General features: G+C 44.5%; 1 protein-coding gene across 3 annotated transcripts in view; it reads left to right on the top strand.

Moving 5' to 3' along the window:
• NEURL1 (neuralized E3 ubiquitin protein ligase 1) overlaps positions 1 to 21,821 on the top strand; it is a 162,978-nt gene that overhangs the window by 72,190 nt on the left and 68,967 nt on the right. The window contains exon 1 of one of the 3 annotated variants that reach the window (XM_054832551.1): positions 1,130 to 1,212. The exons of the other annotated variants lie outside the window; for them this stretch is intronic. The gene's annotated coding sequence lies outside the window, so the exon portion shown is untranslated. Of the gene's footprint in view, positions 1 to 1,129; positions 1,213 to 21,821 lie in introns of those variants that run through there. 3 annotated transcript variants of the gene reach the window in all.

Genomic DNA, 21,821 nt, shown 5'->3' with positions numbered 1-21,821 from the left:
CGATGCTAGCCATGTCCCTGTCTGCGCAAATCTCATGCCATAAATACTTCTGTGAGAATATTGCACTCCTTAATATTAAACTTGCCTATTGCTCTGAAATGTTCTGCTTAACTGCGGACGTAGTAAATGTGCTGCATATTTAGTGCGGTGTTAATGTCTTTTCAGAGATACTTCCTTGTTACAATAGTAAATATGGGTATGAAAGATGCAGGTAAAGCATTGCGTGGGCTTGGTGTATCTTGCATGCTTTCCTTGAATAGAGATGTATGAGGTATATACACTTAGGCTGTGAATATTCGTGTTACAGTCCTGATTCTTCTCATATTTTCCACCAAGTCCAAACCCCATAGTTTAAGGAACAAATGGATGTAGTTAGGGAGTAGGTGACTTTCTCCCTAAAGATGTTTAGCAAGCATGCCTCAATAGAGATTTTTTTTGGTCGTCATTTGTGTTCTGAAGTTTCCATGGCCTGACCTTATTTCTTCCCTAATCTTATGATATATATGCAATATGCGGAATAACAGCACTGTCAGGTCAACGTGAAAAAAGAGCTCTGGCTGTCGTCTTGTGGTTGTAAGGGCCTTTTCCCCTTTGAAGTGTTATTTGAATGAATTTAAAAAAAACTGGCTGGGAAAGAATAATAGCTATATATGTTTCCTGTGTGTGCCAGGGACTTGGCATTCCTGCTGGGGCTTTCTCCTGCCTGCAGCTGGCAGCGCACTGCCCAGTAATCCTGCAACTTCTGCCTTTCAGCGATTCTACTCCAGCGAGTGTGCTTCTCTTTAATTTTGATTTTGTTGGGAGAGGGAGACTAATGAGGAGATGTGGGTAATTAAATCAAATTTCCCTCTTCATACAGAGGGGCTACAGGCTGTGTTATGTTCAGAGGTGATGCACTGCTGCGTTTAGCACAGCGATGCTTTAAAAAAAAAAGTGCATTATATTTAAAAAAAAAACAAAAAGTGATGCAACAAAGCACATTTAATAAAAATAGATTACATCTGCACTTGTGGTTTGTCTGTGGCTACCGTTCCTCCAGTTCCATCTTTCTGTTGAATATTTCTGTTTCAGATGTGTCTCAAAATAGCTGGGGAAAGAAACTGAAACCTTATCCATTTCTCTGAAGGGTAATTGAAAATGAATGTAACTATACAGCAACGGCTTGTATTGACAGCCCTGGGGGTTGACATCCTTTGTTTTTAGAAAGCACAGGTAAAACATAAATTCATGTCCTCCAGACGTTTCTGGTAACCTCTCTGTGTTGCAAGAATGGGCTGGGATTTTCACAAGCACCTTAGTAATTTAACCTTGCTGAAAATCAGCTCAGATGGGGAGATACCGCATGGGCTGGCTGCTTGTGGCTCTGCTGAGCTGGTCCTGGGGACACAGCCGGTTTCCCAGAGCAGTGTGCTGGGTCCCTGCCTCCTCAGGGGCCCACCCTCACCTTGGTGGGGTCAGAAAAATAAATTGAGATAAAAGCTCCTGAAGTGGATCAGGAGGGAGGTACCCTTTCAAAAAAATCATAAAGTCGGGGTGGTGATGTTTAAAAGCTGTCGGTGCCCTAACGTAGGGATGGAGGTTTATAGTAAAGTGCAACCATACGCAGACTGTCATGATGAGGAACACCTGGCATCATTTTACCCTCTTTCACCCACAAATCTGCTTTCAAGCAGCAAAGCAAAGCCACACAGCATTCCTGCAGGGCAGAGGAATCTCAGCATCCTTTGGCAAGGGGAAAGCCATGGGTGGGCGAAGCGTCATGCCCAGGGATGTACGGTCAGTGGTGGTGGTAATGCTGGATGTCCCTGGACCTGCACTGCTGCTTGGGTGTGTTGTGTGAAGCCCTTCAAGCTGGTGCTGTGTTGATCCTATCTGAGCCATCTGGTGAGGTACATGCAGGCTTGCATGGGCAGGCATCTCCTTGAGTGAAAACACTGCTTTCCCATTGATACAGTGGCAGTGCAGGAGAGCCGTGCTAGTCTGTGCTGATGATGGAGTTGGTGGGTGCTGAATGGGCCCTGAGTCACCTGAAGGAAAGTTTCCCACCTGATGGGACTGGGAGGAAAAATAAGCTTTGAACCAAGGGAACTGAAGCATCAGTTGCCTGAGCTTCCTGGGAGAGACACACCTTGACTAATTCCTTGCTAGCAAACAAACCCCAATGGGCTTGTGCCATGAAAGGCAGCACCTTTATTTTTGAAAGGAGACTTTACATGTTGGGACATGGGAGCTGGTCATTCTTCCTTGTAAAATGACATGCACTGCCCAAGTGTCCCAATGCAGTCTCCATCCATGTCCCTGTGCTTGGCACCATGACAGCCTCTGCTCCTCTTCCCCATTCCCTCTCCCTTTCCCACCACTAGCCACAGAAGTCCTGGGGTGCTTTCCAGAGCTCTCTCTGCAATGAGAAGCAAAATCGAAATAGGAAGTTCAAAGGTAACGCAACCTTGATGGACAGGATGTTTACCTGCTGTGTGATATCTATATGTGCGGTGTTTACTTTAACAATATTTATAACAGGAAATGTTAATATGGTTGCTTGTTGTTCACGTGAGGTTGGTTTCTTCTAGAATGACTGTGTACTATGCTATTCCTATAACATAGGCAGAGTTTACTAAATATTTATATTAAACTACTTGCTAGCTAATCATGCTTGAAACATATTTCTAATAGATGCATATATCATATATGTTCTTGTTATGTGTTTGATTCAACTGTCACCTGCTGCAGTAGTTTTTAATTCTTCCTTATGGCTATGAGTGAGGTGCTATTTGCAGAAGATCCTATTCTTAATTTTAGGGGGCCAAATCCAGGAGTTTGTCTGAGAAAAAAACCCACCACCTGAGTAGTTTTTATTTCTCTTTCACTCAGAACCAAACTAACACAAAGTGATGGTTTAGCCAAGGAAGCTGCTGCACTGTGCTGGGAGAGGGATTCAGTGCATATAGATGTGCGGAGTTTAGTGATTAACATGTACACATCTCTTCAGAGGGCTTTTGATTACCTAGAGCGTACACAGTGGATTAATTCATGTGCAGGGGATATGTGAGTCTGTGCATACCTGCACATTTGCTCAATAACCTTTGCTCCTACAAGTCATAATTACTAATGAGTCCCTTATTGCAGGACTTTGTTTCTTTTTTGTTTTAATTACATGTCACAGGCATTTATCAGTGTTTTGTGGTGGAATAATTTTTACAAGGAGCAGGGAAGAAGGGTATCTTGTGCCACATTTTCCAAACTGTAATTGTACAGCATCAATGTAATTGCAAAGAGGTCCCTAGTGAGAGCGCATCAGCTTTTTAGCCTGGGAAGCAGGACTGATTGACAGATGTGGTTTTCAGTTCGAACGGCTGAGTTTTTAAGCTGCTTGCAGATGACGCTCCATCAGTTGTGGATACAATATAAATAATGGCTCGTGTGTCTTTGTGTGGTGTATATAGAGACCCACGTAAGTATTATGCATGGCTGGACTTTCCCCTTAGCAAGTGTGTATAGGCCTGGTGAGCAATGCAGCCACAGTTGTGTGGTTGTGGCACAAAAAGGGAGAAGGAAGCAGGAGTTATGGTGCAGCAGGACTCCATTGGCTTTTGGGTGGTTGTCTGGAGTAATTTCCCATTTCATCAGGATCTTATTTTCCATAGACTTTCCTGCACCTGGCTGGTCATTTACTCCTGTGCAAAAGAGGTGCGAAGCACTGGCATTGTCCTTCCTCCGAGTTTTGTTCTCCTGGAGAACAATTTCTGGGTCTCGCCCACACGTGTTGGCAGGAGGTATGGGATATTCGGGTGTGGCGTGGAAGCCCTCAGCCCCAGCGAGAGCTGCTGCTGTGGGGCTTTGGGGAACAGCAGAGGGTGGAGGCCATTTCCCTAGTGTAAAATAGCTGCTGTATGCAGCTTCATTTATTCTTACTTTGCACAATAGAGTTCTATTTTTAGCTTTCTTTTAATTTCTTGTAGTGTACTGAATGGTATGTCTATATGCAAGTGCTGAAATCATCCCCATGCTTTGTTTCTCACTCTGTATATTCATTGCCTATACTGCAATAATTATTCCAAATACTACATTTCACCCTTGCAGTTAATATCACTAAACAGAATTGTGCTCCAGTGCACACTGCTGTACACACCTTCAAGTTAATAATTTCCAACTTCTTATACCTAATTAAAACTGCTGATATCCCAGAAGAAATAAGAAACAACAACAGTGAAAAAAATGAAGACCGGACAACATTTATCTCATGCTAGTGAGATTTCTTTGCAAATTGGTATTACTTTGTATTCTTATCATATCTTAAGCTATTGTCTAGATTTTGGGGTAACTTCTCATTTGACGGAGTGACTGGTGATGGGATCAACCTCACTAGGGAGTTAACATCTCCCATATTCTGCAGATAGTTGCCCATGGAAAACCAATATGGGATTGGGGAGAAAAGGCTCTTTCTAAACTCACTCTGCTTTCAGCACGATTGGTGTATAGTCCCGAGAGCGAATGAGTGTGTGTGTGTATGAGAAATTAATCCTGCTCAGGGTTGGATTAACTGGTGCAGAAGACCCTGGGCAGGGTGCCAAAGCAGTGTTGGCATTTGCTGAAAGTGGGACTCCCAGAGATTATTTCGGTTTGTGCCTCTGACCTGTGGGTCACCTGCCAGTGTCCCAAGCTGACTGATAAAGCGTATTGACTGCTGACAACGCTTCTGAAAATTAAGTGTGTAGTACCTCTCTCTATATATAATTTTATGGGTAACCACGTTTATACTTGAAACCTGTTCTATTTATTGCGAAAGGCAAATGAGTTTTTCATTAGTTGTGGCACTATTTGACCGTAGGGGTCTGGTTACAAGTAGTGAGAGCAAAGAGCATCCCCGTTCTCATTTTGTTCTTTGCATTCATGGCATTTTCCTTAGTTTTTCTGTGTCAACTTGATGCTCTATTCTGGTGGGACCTAGGGACTGAATGTTGTTTGTCAGATTTTGTTGTCTTATTTTGTCTCCTCTTTGACTGATCCTCTCCCTCCTTGATGTGGAATTGTTCTTAACTCTGATCCTTCTTCACCTCTTCCTTACTTTAACTCTTGTTTTCTTAAGAATTATAGGTGATATGTTTAGCTATCATTCAATCAATTTAGAGGCAGCTGGTGTCTCTTCAGGAAGGTTTGTAGGATCTCCTGACATGTCCTAGGGAATCATTTGCAGGCTTAATCAAAATAAGTACTCCCGCAGCCAGAAGATTCATATTGCTAATAGTATAAAATAAATTTGCAAAACAAATACAATTACCATTGCTGACATGTAGCAGGAATCAAGAAGAGGCAGTCTCTGGACATATAATCTCAGAATTGATAGGCCTGCTTTCTTTTTATTAAAGAATTTTACATTAATGATATCCATACGTGCAGAGGGTTGCAATGAGATCAATATAAAAAAGATTAATCCTAAAGGAAAGGGAGTTTCCTGGAAAGTGAAAGCAAAGTAAATAATTGATCCCTATCGATTGCCCTCGGGAATTGGCAGGGATTACTGATGGCACAGCAGGGTACCAAGCTGGAGGTCAGGAGAGATCGTGCCTCCCTGAGGCTAAATAAGAGCGTGGCTGCCAGCCGCAAGCCCCACAGTACGAGTGCCTGCGCTCAGAGCGTATGCTGCAGCCCTGCGTATCGCTGTGCTTTGCTCCAGCGTTGATCCCTATTAGCATTGTTGTCTGTTCATTTTTCTCCCTGTCTATCCCCCTCTAAATCAATGTTTTCCTTTGAAAACATATTTATCTGAGTGAAGCTGGTCCAAAATGAGTCAGAGCTGCCTTCTCTGTAGCTCTTGTCGAGTTACTCTCACCGGTATTTCTGTTCCTTGACTCTGGCCTTGATTGTCTCTTGAAGGGATGCTGTAATTTGTTGGCATTAAAAATAATATTCACAATTATGGCAGTTGATGGTGCTGGGGAGAGGAGTCCTTTGGTTTATCTGAGATTTACCGTGGGTCTGACAGTACAGCAAAGGGGTCGGGCTCAGAGAGAACCATGATAATTGATCGGATGCATGAACATATTTTTCCCACTAGAAATGTTAATAGCACTTTTATTTTAAAGAAAAAGGGATATAATAAAAGCCATATACAGTAATGAATATGATGTAAAAAGTATGCTCCTGGTTGCCTCCCCCCGCAGCAGTCAGCATCAGCAGAAATCTGGAGTTTCCGCCCTCTCCATTGAGTTAAAATCACTTTTTTATGAGAAGCTTTTGTGTTAAACCAAGGCCCCTTGCTATGAAAATCAGCTCCTTTTTGTGGTTTAGTTTACACCCTTTCTGCCTAGACTAGTAAATGCATCCTAATACAGAGGGGAAGCATGGTGGGTCAAGTAACACTAGGTACCCATGGTCTGAATTTGCCCCGTCACGTTGTACCTAATACAGCGGCTCTGCACAGGGGCCGTGCGAGGCTGGTCCGTGCGGGGTGACCTACCCAGACACCCTGGTTTAGTCCCCAGGGCTGGAGAAGTTGCTCACAGCAGGCTTCGTCTGTGAAGTCTGGAGAACAGAGAAGGACCCAACACTTATCCCAAGCAGGGACTGCACTGGATGTGCAGTGACCTCTCTGTAAAATTCCCCTGGATAGCAGAGGCTGTTCCTGCCTTTGACTACCTTTGGAGAAGAGATCCTTATGGATCGAAGCACACAGAGCCCTAACAAGAAGGTGCCCACAAGTGACTTGCAAGTGGCTCAGTTTGGCTCTGAGAACACAGGTTTAGTCTTGCTGCGGGTGAAGTCTTTGAGTTGCTCGCTGTGATTTCATGAAACTTTCTCTGGCTGACACAGCCGTATTTTCTCCCTGATAGACCTTGCTGAGCAGCCATGTGGCACTGCATGGATACAACATTGGAAACTTTTGGCCAATAGACTTGTCAGCAAAAGCAAGACCTGCTGTGAGATACCAGGGCAGGACTGAAAATGTGGTTTTCAAGGAACTGTGAGGCTTGTGGCCTGGCTTAAGCAGAGCTCAGGCATCCAGGCTGCAACCTCAAAAGCAGCGCCTGTTGAACCAGGGGGCGGTTTGAAGGAAGCATGTGTTTGAGTTGCACCTTGACAGGCCTGGAAGTTGTTTGTTTTTTTTTGAATTGGACTCCTGCAAGAGCCTGTTCTTCTTCTGTTCCCTGCGGTGCTTCCTAGCAACCGAGCCCTTTGCTTGCTTTACGAAGTTCAAGTGATCCTCAGGCTACTCCAAGTCCCAGACCAGTGCTACCAGCCAGAGGGAAGCTGAGTAACCTCAAGGAGGGGTGGATGGGTTTGAGCCTGGGAGAGCTCTCCTCTCCGCAGGTGGGAGGTTTCCACCTGCAAAGCAACGACGGGGAAGGTGCTGTGCAGAGCCCCGGTGCGATGCTACCCCCTGCCTGCGAGCGTAGAGGGGGAATTGAGCCATAAACCACACCGTGGCACGCAAAGAAGCCATTTTAATTTCAGTCTCTGCTGGAAGCACCACATGGAAAAGAAAATGTGATCAGTATAAAAAGAAATGTTTATGTTTCTAGGAGCAGAGACCTCCCAAATAATTAACATCACTTGACAAACTGCTGTTTAAAATGCAAGTGGTTTAAGTACTGCAGCTCAAAAGGCATTCGTCACAGCTCTGGCGTAAATGCGATACATGCTGTGGGTTGGTTGCTGCTTTAAAGTAAAGAAGATTTCCGGTAAACATCTTTTGCTTAAGGAAAAATGTCTCCATGATTTTACTTTTTCTTGCTTGGAAAAGCTAAATGTTAGAAAACTGGACAAATAGCAACTTGGTGGCAAGGGCATTGGGGGTACGTTTTTGAATTTAAATAAATCCTGCATTTTAGTTTCTGTTGCACAGATCGGGCTTTTGGTCAGAAGGCAGACAGAAATGTTTCATTGGCTTTAGCTTTTGGAAGGAGGAGAGAGAAGGGAAAGGGCTTTTGGGGGGAGAGTTTTGGAAGCTACAACTTCAGCTCCGATCTGCCTAATATTCACTGACTCAACTAAAACTACTTTAAATAAAACCTTACTTTTCTCTAGGGCTGTTGGGACACTGACTGGAGACGTAAGGATTGTTAAGAATTGGTATTTTTCAAAGGTTAAAAAATAGCAGCTTGCAAAGAGACTGAGTGTGGAGGGTTGAGCCTGGCTGGAGGCCAGGTGCCCACCAGAGCCGCTCTCTCACTCCCCTCATTCACTAAACAGGGGAGAAAAGACATAACGAAACGATTGTGGGTCGAGATAAGGACAGGGAGAGATCACTCACTAATTATCGGCACGAGCAAAACAGACTGAACTTAGAGAGGGAATTCATCTAATTTATTACTAGGCAAAACAGAGTAGAGGAATGAGAAAATAAAATCAACTCTTAAAACACTTGCCCCCACCCCTCCCATCTTCCCGGGCTCAACTTCACTCCCGGCTTCAACCTTCCCCCCCTCAGCGGCACAGGGGGACGGGGAGTGGGGGTTACGGTCAGTTCATCTCACGGTGTTTCTGCCGCTTCTTCATCCTCAGGGGGAGGACTCCTCTCATCGTTCCCCTGCTCCAGCATGGAGTCCGTCTCACAGGGTGCAGACCTTCAGGAGCAAACTGCTCCAGCGTGGGGTCCCCCACAGGGTCACAAGTCCTGCCAGCAAACCTGCCCTGGCGTGGGCTCCCCTCTTCACGGGTCCACCGGTCCGGCCTGGAACTTGCTCCAGCGCGGGCTTCCCACGGGCCGCAGCCTCCTTCAGGTGCCTCCACCTGCTCTGGCGTGGGGTCCTCCACGGGCTGCAGGTGGAATCGCTACACCCCTCATCCTTCCTCCATGGGCTGCAGGGGGACAGCCTGCTTCACCATGGTCTTCACCACGGGCTGCAGGGGGATCTCTGCTCCGGCGCCTGGAGCTCCTCCTCCCCCTCCATCTGCACTGACCTTGGTGTCTGCAGAGTTTCTTACATCTTCTCACTCCTCTCTCCGGCTGCAAAAGTTCTCTCCCTCTAAGTGTTTTTCTACTTCTTAAATATGTTATCACAGAGGCGCTGATTGGCTTGGCCTTGGCCAGCGGTGGGCCCGTCTTGTAGCCGGCTGGCATTGGCTCTGTCAGACACAGGGGGAGCTTCTAGCAGCTTCTCACAGAAGCCACCCCTGTAGCCCCCCCGCTACCAAAACCCTGCCACGCAAACCCAACACACTGAGATTAAAAAAAAGTTAAAAGAGAGAAGTGTCTGGAAGATAGAAATATATGGGTGCCTATAATGTGCTGAAGCATCCCAGATCAAAATGACTTCCGTCTTTGCACACCAAACAGAATCAGATTATCAAATATAAAATAGAGCCTTAAGAATCTAATTCCTTTTACAAAGGCATTATTGATGCTGTGAATTTCATGCAACTTGGAAAAGGAAAATTGCTCAATTTATTTTCTGGTTATCCTAAACTAGTTCAATGCCACCCTCTGATTTTTCATCTCCAAAGGGAAAGAGACCATCACTCATGCTGCCTTCTTATTTTCCGATTGTGAGTGAAGCTATGTATTTAGAAGGCATGCAAGTTTGGGAGCCCTGATGGGTGCTGGTCCATCTCACATGGAGCTGGAGCTGCAGCATGGTAGGAGTTGCTGTCCTTTCCTTAATCCCTCTGTCCATCAGTGGCTTTGCAAAACTGGCTGAAGAGACCTTGGTCAAACAGCATGGCTGTGACAAGGTTCCTGGACAATCTGTCTCCTTTCTTTCCAGCCCAAGGCTCTGTTGCTTGAGCAAGGGTGGGTGATTCAATATCTAGATTCCGTGCCTCTGTATCTCATCACTTGGATTTTGGATGGTTACAGACTGTAAAATGATCTTACTCTCCTTGGCCTATGCCATTCTGTGCATGGCTTATAGCAGTCAGGCTTAAGTGGGAAAGTGGGCAAGGTTGTCTCTGGGATGCTGTAGAAGAGCTTGCATCATGTTAGAAATTAATCCCTGAAATGGAGATGCAGTGATTACAGCTCCCTGTATCCTTCCTAGACAGATGTGCAATGGCATTTATCATACAAAGGATAAAACATTCAGGATATCTGTTCCCGTGGTAGAAAGGATAAAAGGCAGAGAAATATCCTTCAAATGTTCTACAAATAGATTTGAAAGAGTGAAGTCATTCAGTGGATTTGCAAGAGATGACTGCAGTTCTTACAATGCTCTTCACCAGAGATCTGTAACCTCAGCCATTTTTCTGGAAGATGTTTCTATCCCATTATCTGTAAAGTGACTACCCGAGCTTTCTTCTACCCACTTGTGAGTTATCCCGTAGAGACCTTTCTGCTCTGAACCCTCATACGGCAAAGCTCTCACTGGGGACTCCAGGTCATGCCTCATCCCAAGCTGATTGCAGCTTCAGACTGACCAGTGTACAGGCAATTGCTTGAGAGTGAGAAGTTCTTTAGCGTATGATAACTGGAATCTTTTGAGATTTATTGCCTATATACACATGACAATACACCTTTTCCATCTTCTCTTATTCCTGTGCTTTGGGAAATCTGTGCTCGAACCCACGTGGACAGACTTTATCCACTTTGTCTTTAGTGTGTGGCAGAAGCAGCAGTTTTTTGACACGTACGTGCCTGGTGCTGCTGGCTCAGTTGATGCAGGAGGGGGTGTGGTAGTATTGTGTGGGCAGCTGTAATAAAGTGTAAATATGTGCAAGTTACCTTAAATAACTTCAGTACTCCAGATAAGTGATTTTACAGTCCACCCTCTGGGGAAAAAAATAAAGATTGATAGCATTTTTGGATGTGTGCAACTTCAGTTGGATGACAAATATTTTGTGTTTTTCCTCTCTGTACTGTATTTACAACAGTAGGTTCAGATTATGCATTGAGATCTGCTTTTGGGTGCAGAAAACTAATCAGGGAAATGCTGCATGGCCCAGAGGTCTGGATTTGTAGACTTCAGTTCAACAGCTGCATCTCTCTGTGCTGGCAGGAAGGAGCATCTGTCAGGGATGCAGTGTGGTCCTTATTAAATTATAATTCAGAACTGTGGCTTAGAAAAACAGGTGCAATTATATACTAAAAAAAATATATCCAATGGTCTTTATTATGAGAAGAAATGCCCCTTAGCTGGACAAAGACTAAAGGATTTTTCCACAATTTTTCAAACTACAAAGAGCAAGGAAAATGGATGAATGAATTGGCCTCCACGCTTAATTGCTTCTTGCTCTTCTGAAATAGTGGAGGTGTCTTTCCACCAAGAGAATAAAGCCCCCTGAGTCCTTTAGGCTTATTTCCTATTTGCACATGACCTTCAAGGCAGTCACGCCATGAACGTGGCTACATCAGGAACAATGCTCTGAATTGTTTCTTCCTCTTTCCACTCTTATCAATACCCCAATATGTAAAAATGCCCTTTTGCATGAATTAAAAAAAAAAAAAAGTGTTTTGTTCCTGATCCAAGCTGGCTTGCTTTTCTAGCGTATCTCTCTTCCTTCAGCTATTTAGAAATGCAGTCATGTTTTTATCTTAATGATGTTCCTTCCAAGAAACCTGCTATGTGTTACCCAACTTCAGTAAATGGTAACTGGTAATCTGAGTTGGGAAAGGTCATGTGAGTAAGTCTGGAGCAGTAGAAAGTTGCTGAAGACTGAATCATTGGGAAGTTTTCTTCTGCACACATTGATGTTAGCACAATTTCCAAGCTAGGGGTGGCGAAGCTTCCTTGACCCCTCTCACAAGAAATATTGGGTAGCCTCCTCTATAAAATGACTTGAGAGGTTGATGCTGTTACCCAAGTCATAAGAAAATAACCATGAAAGTTTATGGGAGTTCTGTGAGGGCTTATAACGAAAGAGCTTTGAGCTTCTAGTTTGAAGTGTATTTTTGCCTATGCAAATCAGAGAGGACCGGAGCTCTTTCATGTGCTGTTACGGTGACAGGAGTGGTCTGGAGTCATCTCCCGCTGTCCTCTGGTACAGGGAATCACATCAGCCTTGGATATTGAACAGCACATGTGCTGACAGATTCACTCAAATCAACTGAAATTAAGATAAAATGTACTATTCTCTTACTCTCATTTAACTGCTGTTTCTTTTTTTATATGCACTGTGTAAACAGTTTGGGGCAAGACCCATCTCTTCTTTCTATCTCTGTGAGATTCAGCATGAGGGGGTGGCTAGCAGGCACGATCACTTTTAAAAAAATAAAACATCTCTACATGCTCTTGTCCTCGGGCAGCAAGGATTCGACACTCGTGGTCATTTACTGGCTGACCTGTTGCAGCAGATGCTGAGGAAAACAAGTTCCTGTATGGACTACTCCAGCAGCTATTTATAGCAAAACGTTAAGTCATAACTTCATGGGTCTGGCATGGGAATTGATAGGAAGGATGATGGAATAGTATTCATGCTTTTTCTTTGGAATAAGTGCCAGGGATGCTGTTTAACTTTGTTAAAATAAACTGTAACTTTATGCCCTGACTGGCTGTTGAAGTTTCATGTTTTAATTCAATGGTCCAGGTTCAGATGCTGGTCTGCTAAAGAAACAGGGTTAATTACTGGTACAGGGTGTTTAAACTGGTGCAAGTAATGTGCTGCAGAGCCAGATGAGAGTGGGAAAGTCAGTAATTTAGATTCCAGTTGTGACTATGGTACAGAAAGTGCAGATTAATGAAGGAATGTGCGCGTGGATGGCCAAATTCTTGCGTAAAGAGAGAAATGTTGCCCTTTCTCCTGGTTTTGCCTCAGCAGTACTTAGATTATTTGCCTGGAAAAAATAATATTTTTAATCATGTAGTAGTTAACACTTCTAGTGCTACTGGAGACCTCTCTGGTCTGTGCAAAACCTCTTGGTTATAATTTCTGTTTGTGCAGTGAGAAGTTGCTGGAAAGCAGGGCTGGTGTCCTGCGCTGGGTTGGCAGCTTTAGTCCTGTGCCAGCTCTGCCAGGTAGGCTGGAAGTTTAACAGCTTGGTGGTGGGAGCCCGGCGTGGAGCTCCCATGCTTTAATCCCAGCAATGCACCTGAAAAAATGCCATTTTGATAACAAACTTTGTAACCTCACTTAGTACCCAGTGCAAGTTACTTTGCAGGAATACATTACAGATTAACTAGTGGGTGCTACCACAATAAATCCATTTATAACTTTGTGAGATTGGGGAGCCTTGGTTAATTGCTGGGACCTGTTATGTTTTAGGAGAGGGGTGGGGTTTTGGTGAGAGAGAAATGTGGTGGATGAGGTGAGGCCAGTGAAGGAAGTGGAAGACTTGAAAGAGGGAAGTAGTTGGGCAACTTTAATACTTGTGACAAGGGAGGCAGCGGAGGAGGAGGAAGATGTTTTGGAGGGGAAGGGATGGTAAAACAAGCAGAGGGGAAGGTTGCGTGTTCTGTGAGTTTTCCTCAAGGAGAAATGGGCAGAGGGAGAGGTGAGAGAGAGGAAAGAAGGATTTGAATAGAGAAATGGTGGAAGAGGAACTCAGGAAAGTACCTGGCTCCTATAAGCCTGAAACATTTAAGAGGATGTTAAGTGTGGCCAAATAGTAAAGGACATAATAATTTCTTTTTACCTGCCTGATAAGTTGCTAGCTGTAATAAACCCATACTTTAAGGATTTATTTGCTGCCAAACATAGGAAGAAGGCCACTGGAATCAGTATCTTTTGGTTCCTTAGACAGGACTAAGTGCTCGCTCAGCCAGCTCCTGGGGTCACGCGGGCTGGCCCTCAGCCCTGGTTCACCAGGGCAATGCAGCTGCAGAACGGACACCACAGTGGGCTGGAACTACTTGGTGTCTCCACTGCAGAGTGGAAGGTCTTTGTCACAGGAAGCCTCAGTAGCTGGACATTGTCCTTCATCCATGCTGTCACCTTGGGGTGTCTTCTGGCTGCTCCGTGGGAAGCAGAGCGCTGGCTCTTAGGTTTGGAGACAGGCTGTTTCACAGGCACTTGCAGGCAGACATTAGTGGAGGAGACACGCTTAAACCGCTGAAAGGAGGGAATGGGAACCTTTGAGCAAAGCACTGCTTGGGCTCCAGAAAAATAATCACAACATCGTGGAATTGCTTGTTAAGCTTTAAATACAGCTGGGGTAAGGAGCCGCTTCAGGCAGGCATGCTCTCAAGAGACCCTGCAAAGAACGACGGCAGGGAACTTTAGGAGGAAGTGTGTGAAACAAATATGACTTGAGCACTGCGTTTTTAAACAAGACTACACAGGAAATGACCCAGTTTTACCTCAAAGTGACTTTAAATGGATGGTTTATATTAGGAAAAAAGGCGCACTCCAAACGTAAATATCATGTATTGATAGAAGAAAAACTGCTTCCTGCTGAGATTCTTTAGAAATGGCACTATGGCTTAAAACTTCATGGTATGTGGTACTGAATGATAAACATAATCTACGCTGTCCAGCTGGGTAAGAGAAATAGAAGAACAGGCTCTGGGATATATATCCTGACCCATCCAGATGCTTAATTAATTATACACACGTGACGCGTGCTATAAACTCAAGCAGCAAAATGCAGAAGAGGCAATGAAGCCACTGGAGATTTCACAACTGCGGTCCAAAGTTGACAACAATGTTCCTGATTTGAAAGGAATACGATGCCTTACTAACATGCTCTGCTGGAAGGCAGGAGCACATCAGGGCTGTGCTGGGTGTACCTGTGCTGTGCACAGAAATAGGTGTTTGGAAGGCACAAGGGATGTGCGGATCCGGAATCCCCAGCATGGCAGAGCCCACGAGCTCTTGAGGAAAGCTGCCTCAGGGGTAATGCAACTCTAGAGTGTGCTGAGAGATGAATGATGCTGTCCCTGTCTTGGAGCATTTTCCAGGCTCTTTCTAGAGGCATCCCTCTAGCAGTCTCTATTCTCTGCCCTGGAGCTACAAATACGAGCCCAGCACCCATACCACCTTCCTGCAAATGTCATCTCTGTAGAGATATTAATTTTCTGTCCTGTGTTGGGGAGTCAGTGCTATTACAAGGTCTTATTGTTCACTTGCCTTATTCCAGGGACACTAGGCAGAACCAAATTTTTTGGAGAGAGGAAGGTTAGGATGGTGTCTCCAGTCTGATCCTTTTGTCTTTCTTGGTCAGAAATGGTCTCTGATTGTGCTAAACAAGACACTTAGGATATGGAAGGTCAGAAACAACAGGAGATTTTTGGCCACTGCATCCCTAATGTGTAGTCTCATGCACTGGCATGAATGGTAGAGCAGTGGGAGAGTGTCCTCCAGCTGATGATCCAGATGAGATGCTCTTCATTACCTTCTTAAGACTTGATCTCTTTCCACTGGTGATAGAGGGAGTGTAAAGTACAGCATCCTAATTTAGCTCATTATATTGTAAATATGCAGTGTGAGTAGTCTGCCGTGGGCCCAATTCAGCATCTTGAGTCCAGAGGCACATCTTTTATTTTACATAGGTATGATTCAAAGCTGACTCAAGGGCTTGAATTCAGGACAATAGCTTCCTGAAGTTGCATTTTCTTTGCATGGCTTTGCATGTAGGTTACACCATTTTCTACCATCTCTTGGATTTTGGTTCTATGGGTCCATTTGCTTGTCTCTACCACTCTTACGTTTGCTTTTTTCCTTGCTTTCCATTGCTCCCACCTTCCTCCTCGTCCTGGCAAATATCTAAAGTTTAACCTTGACAGGTTACTTCTGTTTCTGGTGACCTCTCAATATTCAGACTTCCAAGCTATTACCACCGTACATGGAAAATGTGCCCAGGATAGACTTTCCATTAAACTGTATTTAAATTGGAAGAGAATGCTGGCACATCTACAAGTATTCCAGAATAAGATCCCAAAATACTGAGGCTTGTTAATCTTTTGGAAGAACAAAAACTCTTACTGATTTATATTTAGCAGAGGGAATGCATTTTAAAAACACACTCTATATGAGGCCCCTTGAAGAAAACATCTTTTACATTGATTTGTAGTGCATGGAAATACTACGTAGCCATAAAATATTTGCAGTCAGGCTCTGCTTTTATGTAGCTACTTTTTTGCAGCGTGAACTGTCCTGAACCCTCTGAGAGTGGCTGCTCTGCTGACTGTGGGCTGTGCGGTGAAGCACAGCTACCTCTGGGGCAGCAGTTTAGCTGTTCATCACAGCTGTGCCCGGTATTGCAGCAGGGGAAGGGAGAAAGTGGCGTGCAGTTAGTAGTACACTGGAAGTACTAGATTTGTGAGGGTGAGCCTTTGGTTTCAAAGCCAATGCAAGGTTTGTACTTGTACGCTGGGACCTGTCTAGTCCAGGTGCAGTGGTGAGGGGATGTGCTGTTTGGGGAGAACGCACGCTTGGCTTCCTGGCAGACCCGCAGGAGAACATGGGTGAGAGCAGAAGCTGAACTTGCCCTCTCTGTGTGCTCGTACAAGGTTAGAGAGAGGGGCGGAGGTGCCGTTGGCCTTAATCTCAGCAGCACCATTATTAATGTCTACAACATCTATTTAGTCTTAGTTTACATGATTGTAACTTAGAAGGAACTCTGCAATGGTTATACAGGTGTAAAATGTTCTGTGCATAGTTCTGATCTATACTAAAAAGATGAGTAACTGGAATTACAGTAAATGGGAGAGTCCACTGGATTTCCCAGGTGGACAATTCCTGGAAAAGGAGCTGGGGCAGTTAACTGGTTTAGAACAGCGGGTCAGAGAAGCAAAGAGAACTTGTTGTACAAAGTATACGTAATCTTATGGCCAACAGTGTATCTGCTTATCTTTGAGAAGATAAGGATTATCAAGAGGAGGTAGCATGGAAAGTTTTAGGGTTTTTTCTTCCCTCTGTCCCACCATCTGCAGTAAGAACAGATCCGCCATCACCCTGGGCAACTTGTTCCTCCTCCTCATGAAGCATCAAATACTACCAAAGGAGAAGATTCTTAAACTGTGCATCTGCAAGAGGAGGATAACCAGAATTTTTAAAACATCCCTAAATCTTAAACTGAACTGGACTTGATCTTGCTTTCTTTGGTTAGAAGACATAAATACATTTTTACATCTCTCGTTAGACTGCTGACAGACCTGACCTGATCACAGCAGAACAAAAATGCTCTAGATCAAGAAAGAGATCTTGGATGCTTCCAGAGCACCATTTTTTTACTTTGATCTTCTCATTTCCTACTCACAACATTTAACTTATGATGTCTTAGTAATAATAATAATAAATAATTACCAAAATGCAAAGAGAATAAGGTCAGAAGTGCCTTGCTGTTCTCAAAAAAAATTAATTATATGGCCCATGCAAGTCGCTCCTGCCGTGGATCAGAGGAGCTGTTAGAAGCTGTGGGGAGAAGTGGCTGCCGCTGTTGGAGGGAGCTCGGTTTCCTTCCCATGGACCTGGCTGGACCCTGGGGGACATGGCTCCTGAGGCAATTCATCCTGCCGCTGCCCAGCATCTTTCCAGGGGGGCTGCTCACCCCCTCTCTGCTTACACGGCAGACGGGAGCATATGGCTGCTTACTTATGCTCTTGCTGTTCTTATGTGCTTAGCGGACTTATGGTTCGTGGGGTCTTGGGGGGGATTTGCAGGGGGAGAGGGTGAGGAGGGAGCCTGCAAAGGGTGAGCTGCGTCCGCGGGAAGCGGAGCGGTGCTGGAGGTCTGGCAGCCGTCCTCCGTGGTGTGCCACCTCGGTGACTGAATTACTGCAAGTGGCTGAATTGCTGGGAATGACTGTGAGACATGCTGAGTAAACAGTGTCTAATTAGGGATCAGGAGATGGTTAATGATTACATGGAATCATTACTGAGGATGTCAAGTTTAAAAATTAATTTATAAGGGGAAGGGGTTTCTTCTAGACAGCCTTATGTGCATATGGAAATACTTATATGTTCACACACCTCTCTTTTGATACTGTCTTCACAAATAAAGGAGCATGATCAGCCACCTTTGTGGTGCTTGATATTTCTAAGTGCTTGCAGTGCCATCAGCTGGATTGTTCCTCCTGGAGATGGTGTGCGTGAGGGTCTGCCTCCTCAGCTCAGTCCTGCCCTGTTGTCTTCTCTTCCTGCCTGTCTCCTGCATTTCAAGGGTCTTCCTCATCTTCCTTCCCATGTCTGGCAGAGGCTCCTCTAGGCTCTGTCCAGGAGCATCTTCTCATCTTTCTCTGGCTATTTTCAGCCACAAACATTAGTTCAGCCATATCCTTCCTACAGAGGATTAACAGATTCACCTCTCCTCTGTAGTACTTAAGTCTCCTTTGGCCAACCTAAATTTTTGCTCTGTTTTTTTTTTTTTTCCCATAAAATATTACAAACAACTCAGGCTTAATATAAGGGAAGCAGAGCTCTTATTCTTCTGTCGCTCCTCAGCTCTTTTACCTTCTTTTTTCAACCTTTATAAAAATTGCCACCCTCCTGCCTCCTACTAATGCTCATAGCCTCAGCATCATCTTCAAGCAAGCCTTCGTTAAGCCTCACATCTGAGTTGTAACCAGGGACTTGTAAGTTGATGGGCTCAGCTGATCTTGCTAAAAACGCCCCATGCCCAGGTTAATTGCCTGGCACTCCTGCAGAGGTTATTGTCTCCGCACCAGGAGTGGCTGTAGAACAGGACACATCTCTGCTCCTCAGGTACTGCACTGCACGCGATGGAGGGCAAATGCACGTCCCAGCAGAGCAGAGAGGCACAGGAAATGACAGTCTCTGTTTCAGCCCATCCTCCTAAATCTGCTCAAACACAGCAATGTCCTGAGTTTTGCAGATTCTGCCTGCATCTCTCATCTTCAGGACGCAGCCTTTCCTTTCCTTTCTGCAAGCCTCACTCGTCTCTCTTCTGCCATTGACAAAGTCTTGCTACAGTTGTATTTATTCCAGATTTCTCCTGTTATACCTGTTTTCCTGCCCTCTGTCCTTACTGTCACTTTTTGCATCTCTCACTAGTTTTATTTTTTTCTATGAAATTAAAAATCAGCTTCTTCGCTCTGAAGGCTCCTCACAAACTAACCGCTCCCTATCACCCATCAGCCAGGTTTGAAAGGTGGATCCATTGTGGATCATCCTGCAATCAACTCCAGCTCCTATTGTCCACTTTTTATATGGGGGGCCTTCTCAAGGATCTGTAAAACCACCCTTGTCTTTCAGATCTGTTACTTTAAAAACAGCTTTGGTTTTTGGTCTCCAAAAAAAAAAAAAAAAAAAAAGCACAAGTCCAGGCCCCTCCCTGACTGGTATTATCTCCTTTCATGTGCATGTGGTCTGTCTGCACCTGCCTCTTGTCTTGGAGTTTGCAATTTAAATGGAAAATCTTACACTATGTGCGAACCTACTCTCTTGATACATGTCGTCACTGCTAAAATAGTACAGATGAAAATAAGTTACGTTTTGGCTTTGACTTATTTTGGAGTCTTGGATGGGAGTGCTAGATCTGACCTGCTGGCTCTGATCCACCTTGTAGATATGTCCCTAATTCGCTAAAGTTTAACCCAAGATGCTCCATAATTTCAGGTGTTCTGGATTTCATGCTCCAGAATTAACCCTTTACAGTTCTATCATTGAATGCCCCAACATCTGGAAAGCTGTCGTCTGTCGTTGTGGAAGAGCAAAGCTTTGTTTCCTGGTCATCTTGTAATGCCACGATGAGTAGTTCACCGTGGTGAGAGCAATCTGATAGGGTCGTTATCGTTGTAACAGGCACAGGGAGAGTTGAATGTAGACTGGAGATACGTGATTATTTATTCCTTCAAGAACAGCAAACATGTTTTTAAAGGCACTGAAGAAACCCTTGTTTTTCATTTGCATTAATTTACGGTTCTCTCTCTTCTGTGCACATGCCCTGGGTCGGGCTGTGTGTGAGAAAACAAGGTTTGCAACCTCTTTTCAGTTTCTACTGGTGTTAAGCTAATATTTATTTTTAGTAAACTGTATCTTGAAGTGTGCTTTTAAGAATCCATTTGCAAAGCCTACCACAATGAATTAATTGTGATTTTCTCCTTTTGAACTTTAGTAGCAAATGTGAAGGATCAGGGTAACTAGTTACACTGTATTTCATTGTCATAATTCCCCAAAGGGTGGAAACACATCAAAAAGCAATAAGGCTTATGATCATTCACCTCATAGTTGTTTTTTTTCTCCCTGTGCTGCTAGTAACGATGCAGCTTTGGAAAGGCTGTGCAGGTACTATTTCAGGTCTAGGGCTTTTCTACCGCACCATGCGTGCGTTCCCAGGGGAGGGCTTCCCTTGCGTTCCCCACACCTGCACATGGTTTCCTTCTCTTCCTTCTCAGAATCCTTCCTTTCAAATGCATATATGGTAAGGCCACCTGCCAAATAAAGCACTCTCTCTTAGCCTCTTTTGATAACGTAATAATTTTGAAACCCTTCTCTCCTGTCATAGTGTGGTGTTTTCACTGTCATTAACCTGCAGGACAGGTACCTCTGTCACCAACCCCAGACCTCTCCTCTCCTGCTCTCCAGGTGAATGGGGATGTGTTGTTCCCACTTGCTACTGCACGTCAGTCCCTGGGCTCTGTTTTGAAGTTGTCTTTTCTCTTTCTTTCAATTCTGAATACCTTTATTTCACATGCTCTAAGAAGTTTATCTTAAATACCTTGCAGTTAGTTTTCAGTGTGAAATGAGTTTTGACAGTATTCTGATAGGTGCCTATTGAGATTTTTTTTCAACTGGAAAAAATGTATTTTAAAAAATTAAATCCAGCCATTTCTTGCAACATTTAAGAAATCCCGAGCCTTTAAGATTATGCCTAATAGCCTAATATTTGCAGAGCATGAACGCTTCTGGTGAAAACCCCTAACAGGCTTTGGGATGCATTTTGCTAAGCTGAGAACATCCTGTACTGCCTTTTATATAGCGAATGGATGCTGCTCAGGCCTTGAGATCCGGGAGACCAGGGACATCTAACGCACATGGAGAGAGAAGTGTGCCACCTTGGGGGCAATGTTCTGTTTTCTCAGACAGGTCTCTGAAAAGGATGCGCTTAGGAGTGGCACACCTGAAGGCAGAGTGGTTCAGAGTGCTTCACATTGCGGTTTGTGTAATGTCTCCTTCACCTTGGCTTACCAAAGGTTTCAGACGATCCATGCCATGTACTTGTGGCTCAGGGGAGCAAGCGGTACGTTACCACTTCTGCTGCTCCCTTGGCGGGACTCATGGTATTAGGGGCAGGCTGCGTTCAGGGTTCAAACCCAGTACTGAATGAAATGGTTCAATCAGCATCTGTTACTGGGCATGAATTGAAAACTGAAGTCTTTAATCTTTAAAAGAGGGAGCAGATGCTGTTCTTTGTGACCCCCAACGTGAAAACTGGAAAGCTGTACGGGGGTCCATGGTGCTTCTCTAGGTTTGCAGCCCTTTGGCACAGAGGCTATTTTCAGCCAGGCATGATTCTGCTCTCATGATTTTTGTCACAAGATACCAGTTTGCGTGGTCCTGGCATGATGTTACAACTCCTGCTTGTCAGGAGGAACTTGTGTTGTGGAGTGGGAAACCTGCAGTGCCCTTGAACGTGCTCTCAGATATCAGCCTTATTTCAAATATTTGTTTGCAATTTGTATTTCAAGCTTCACCTTTGTAGGTGACTGATAAGTCAGGTTGTGGGAGAGGAGGAGTCTGGGACAGACTCTCAGTTAATGGAGCCTTGCACGGTTGCTGTGAAATCAGGAGGACTTTTGCTTATTTTGCCAACTGAAACTCTGAGCTTGTGAGTTTCACTCAATTCTTTTTTATAAAGAAAAACAATATTGAAACCTACTTCAAGGGCCTCAGCTGTATTGTACCAGTATTGCTGGTAGCAAAGGCAGAGGATGTCAAAACGTGTAGTAGTTTAAACAAGGGAATGGGTGAAGGCTGGAGTCCAGGTCAAGCCCAGTGTGAACAAAAACTTTAAGCAGATGATTTATTTTATTTTTAGCCGGCCAAGCAAGG

Source organism: Grus americana, chromosome 7 (genome assembly GCF_028858705.1).
Source record: "Grus americana isolate bGruAme1 chromosome 7, bGruAme1.mat, whole genome shotgun sequence".
NCBI classification, from domain to species: Eukaryota; Metazoa; Chordata; class Aves; order Gruiformes; family Gruidae; genus Grus; species Grus americana.
The sequence above is the reverse complement of the archived record's forward strand: the minus strand, read 5'-3'. Positions and strand labels throughout refer to the sequence as shown.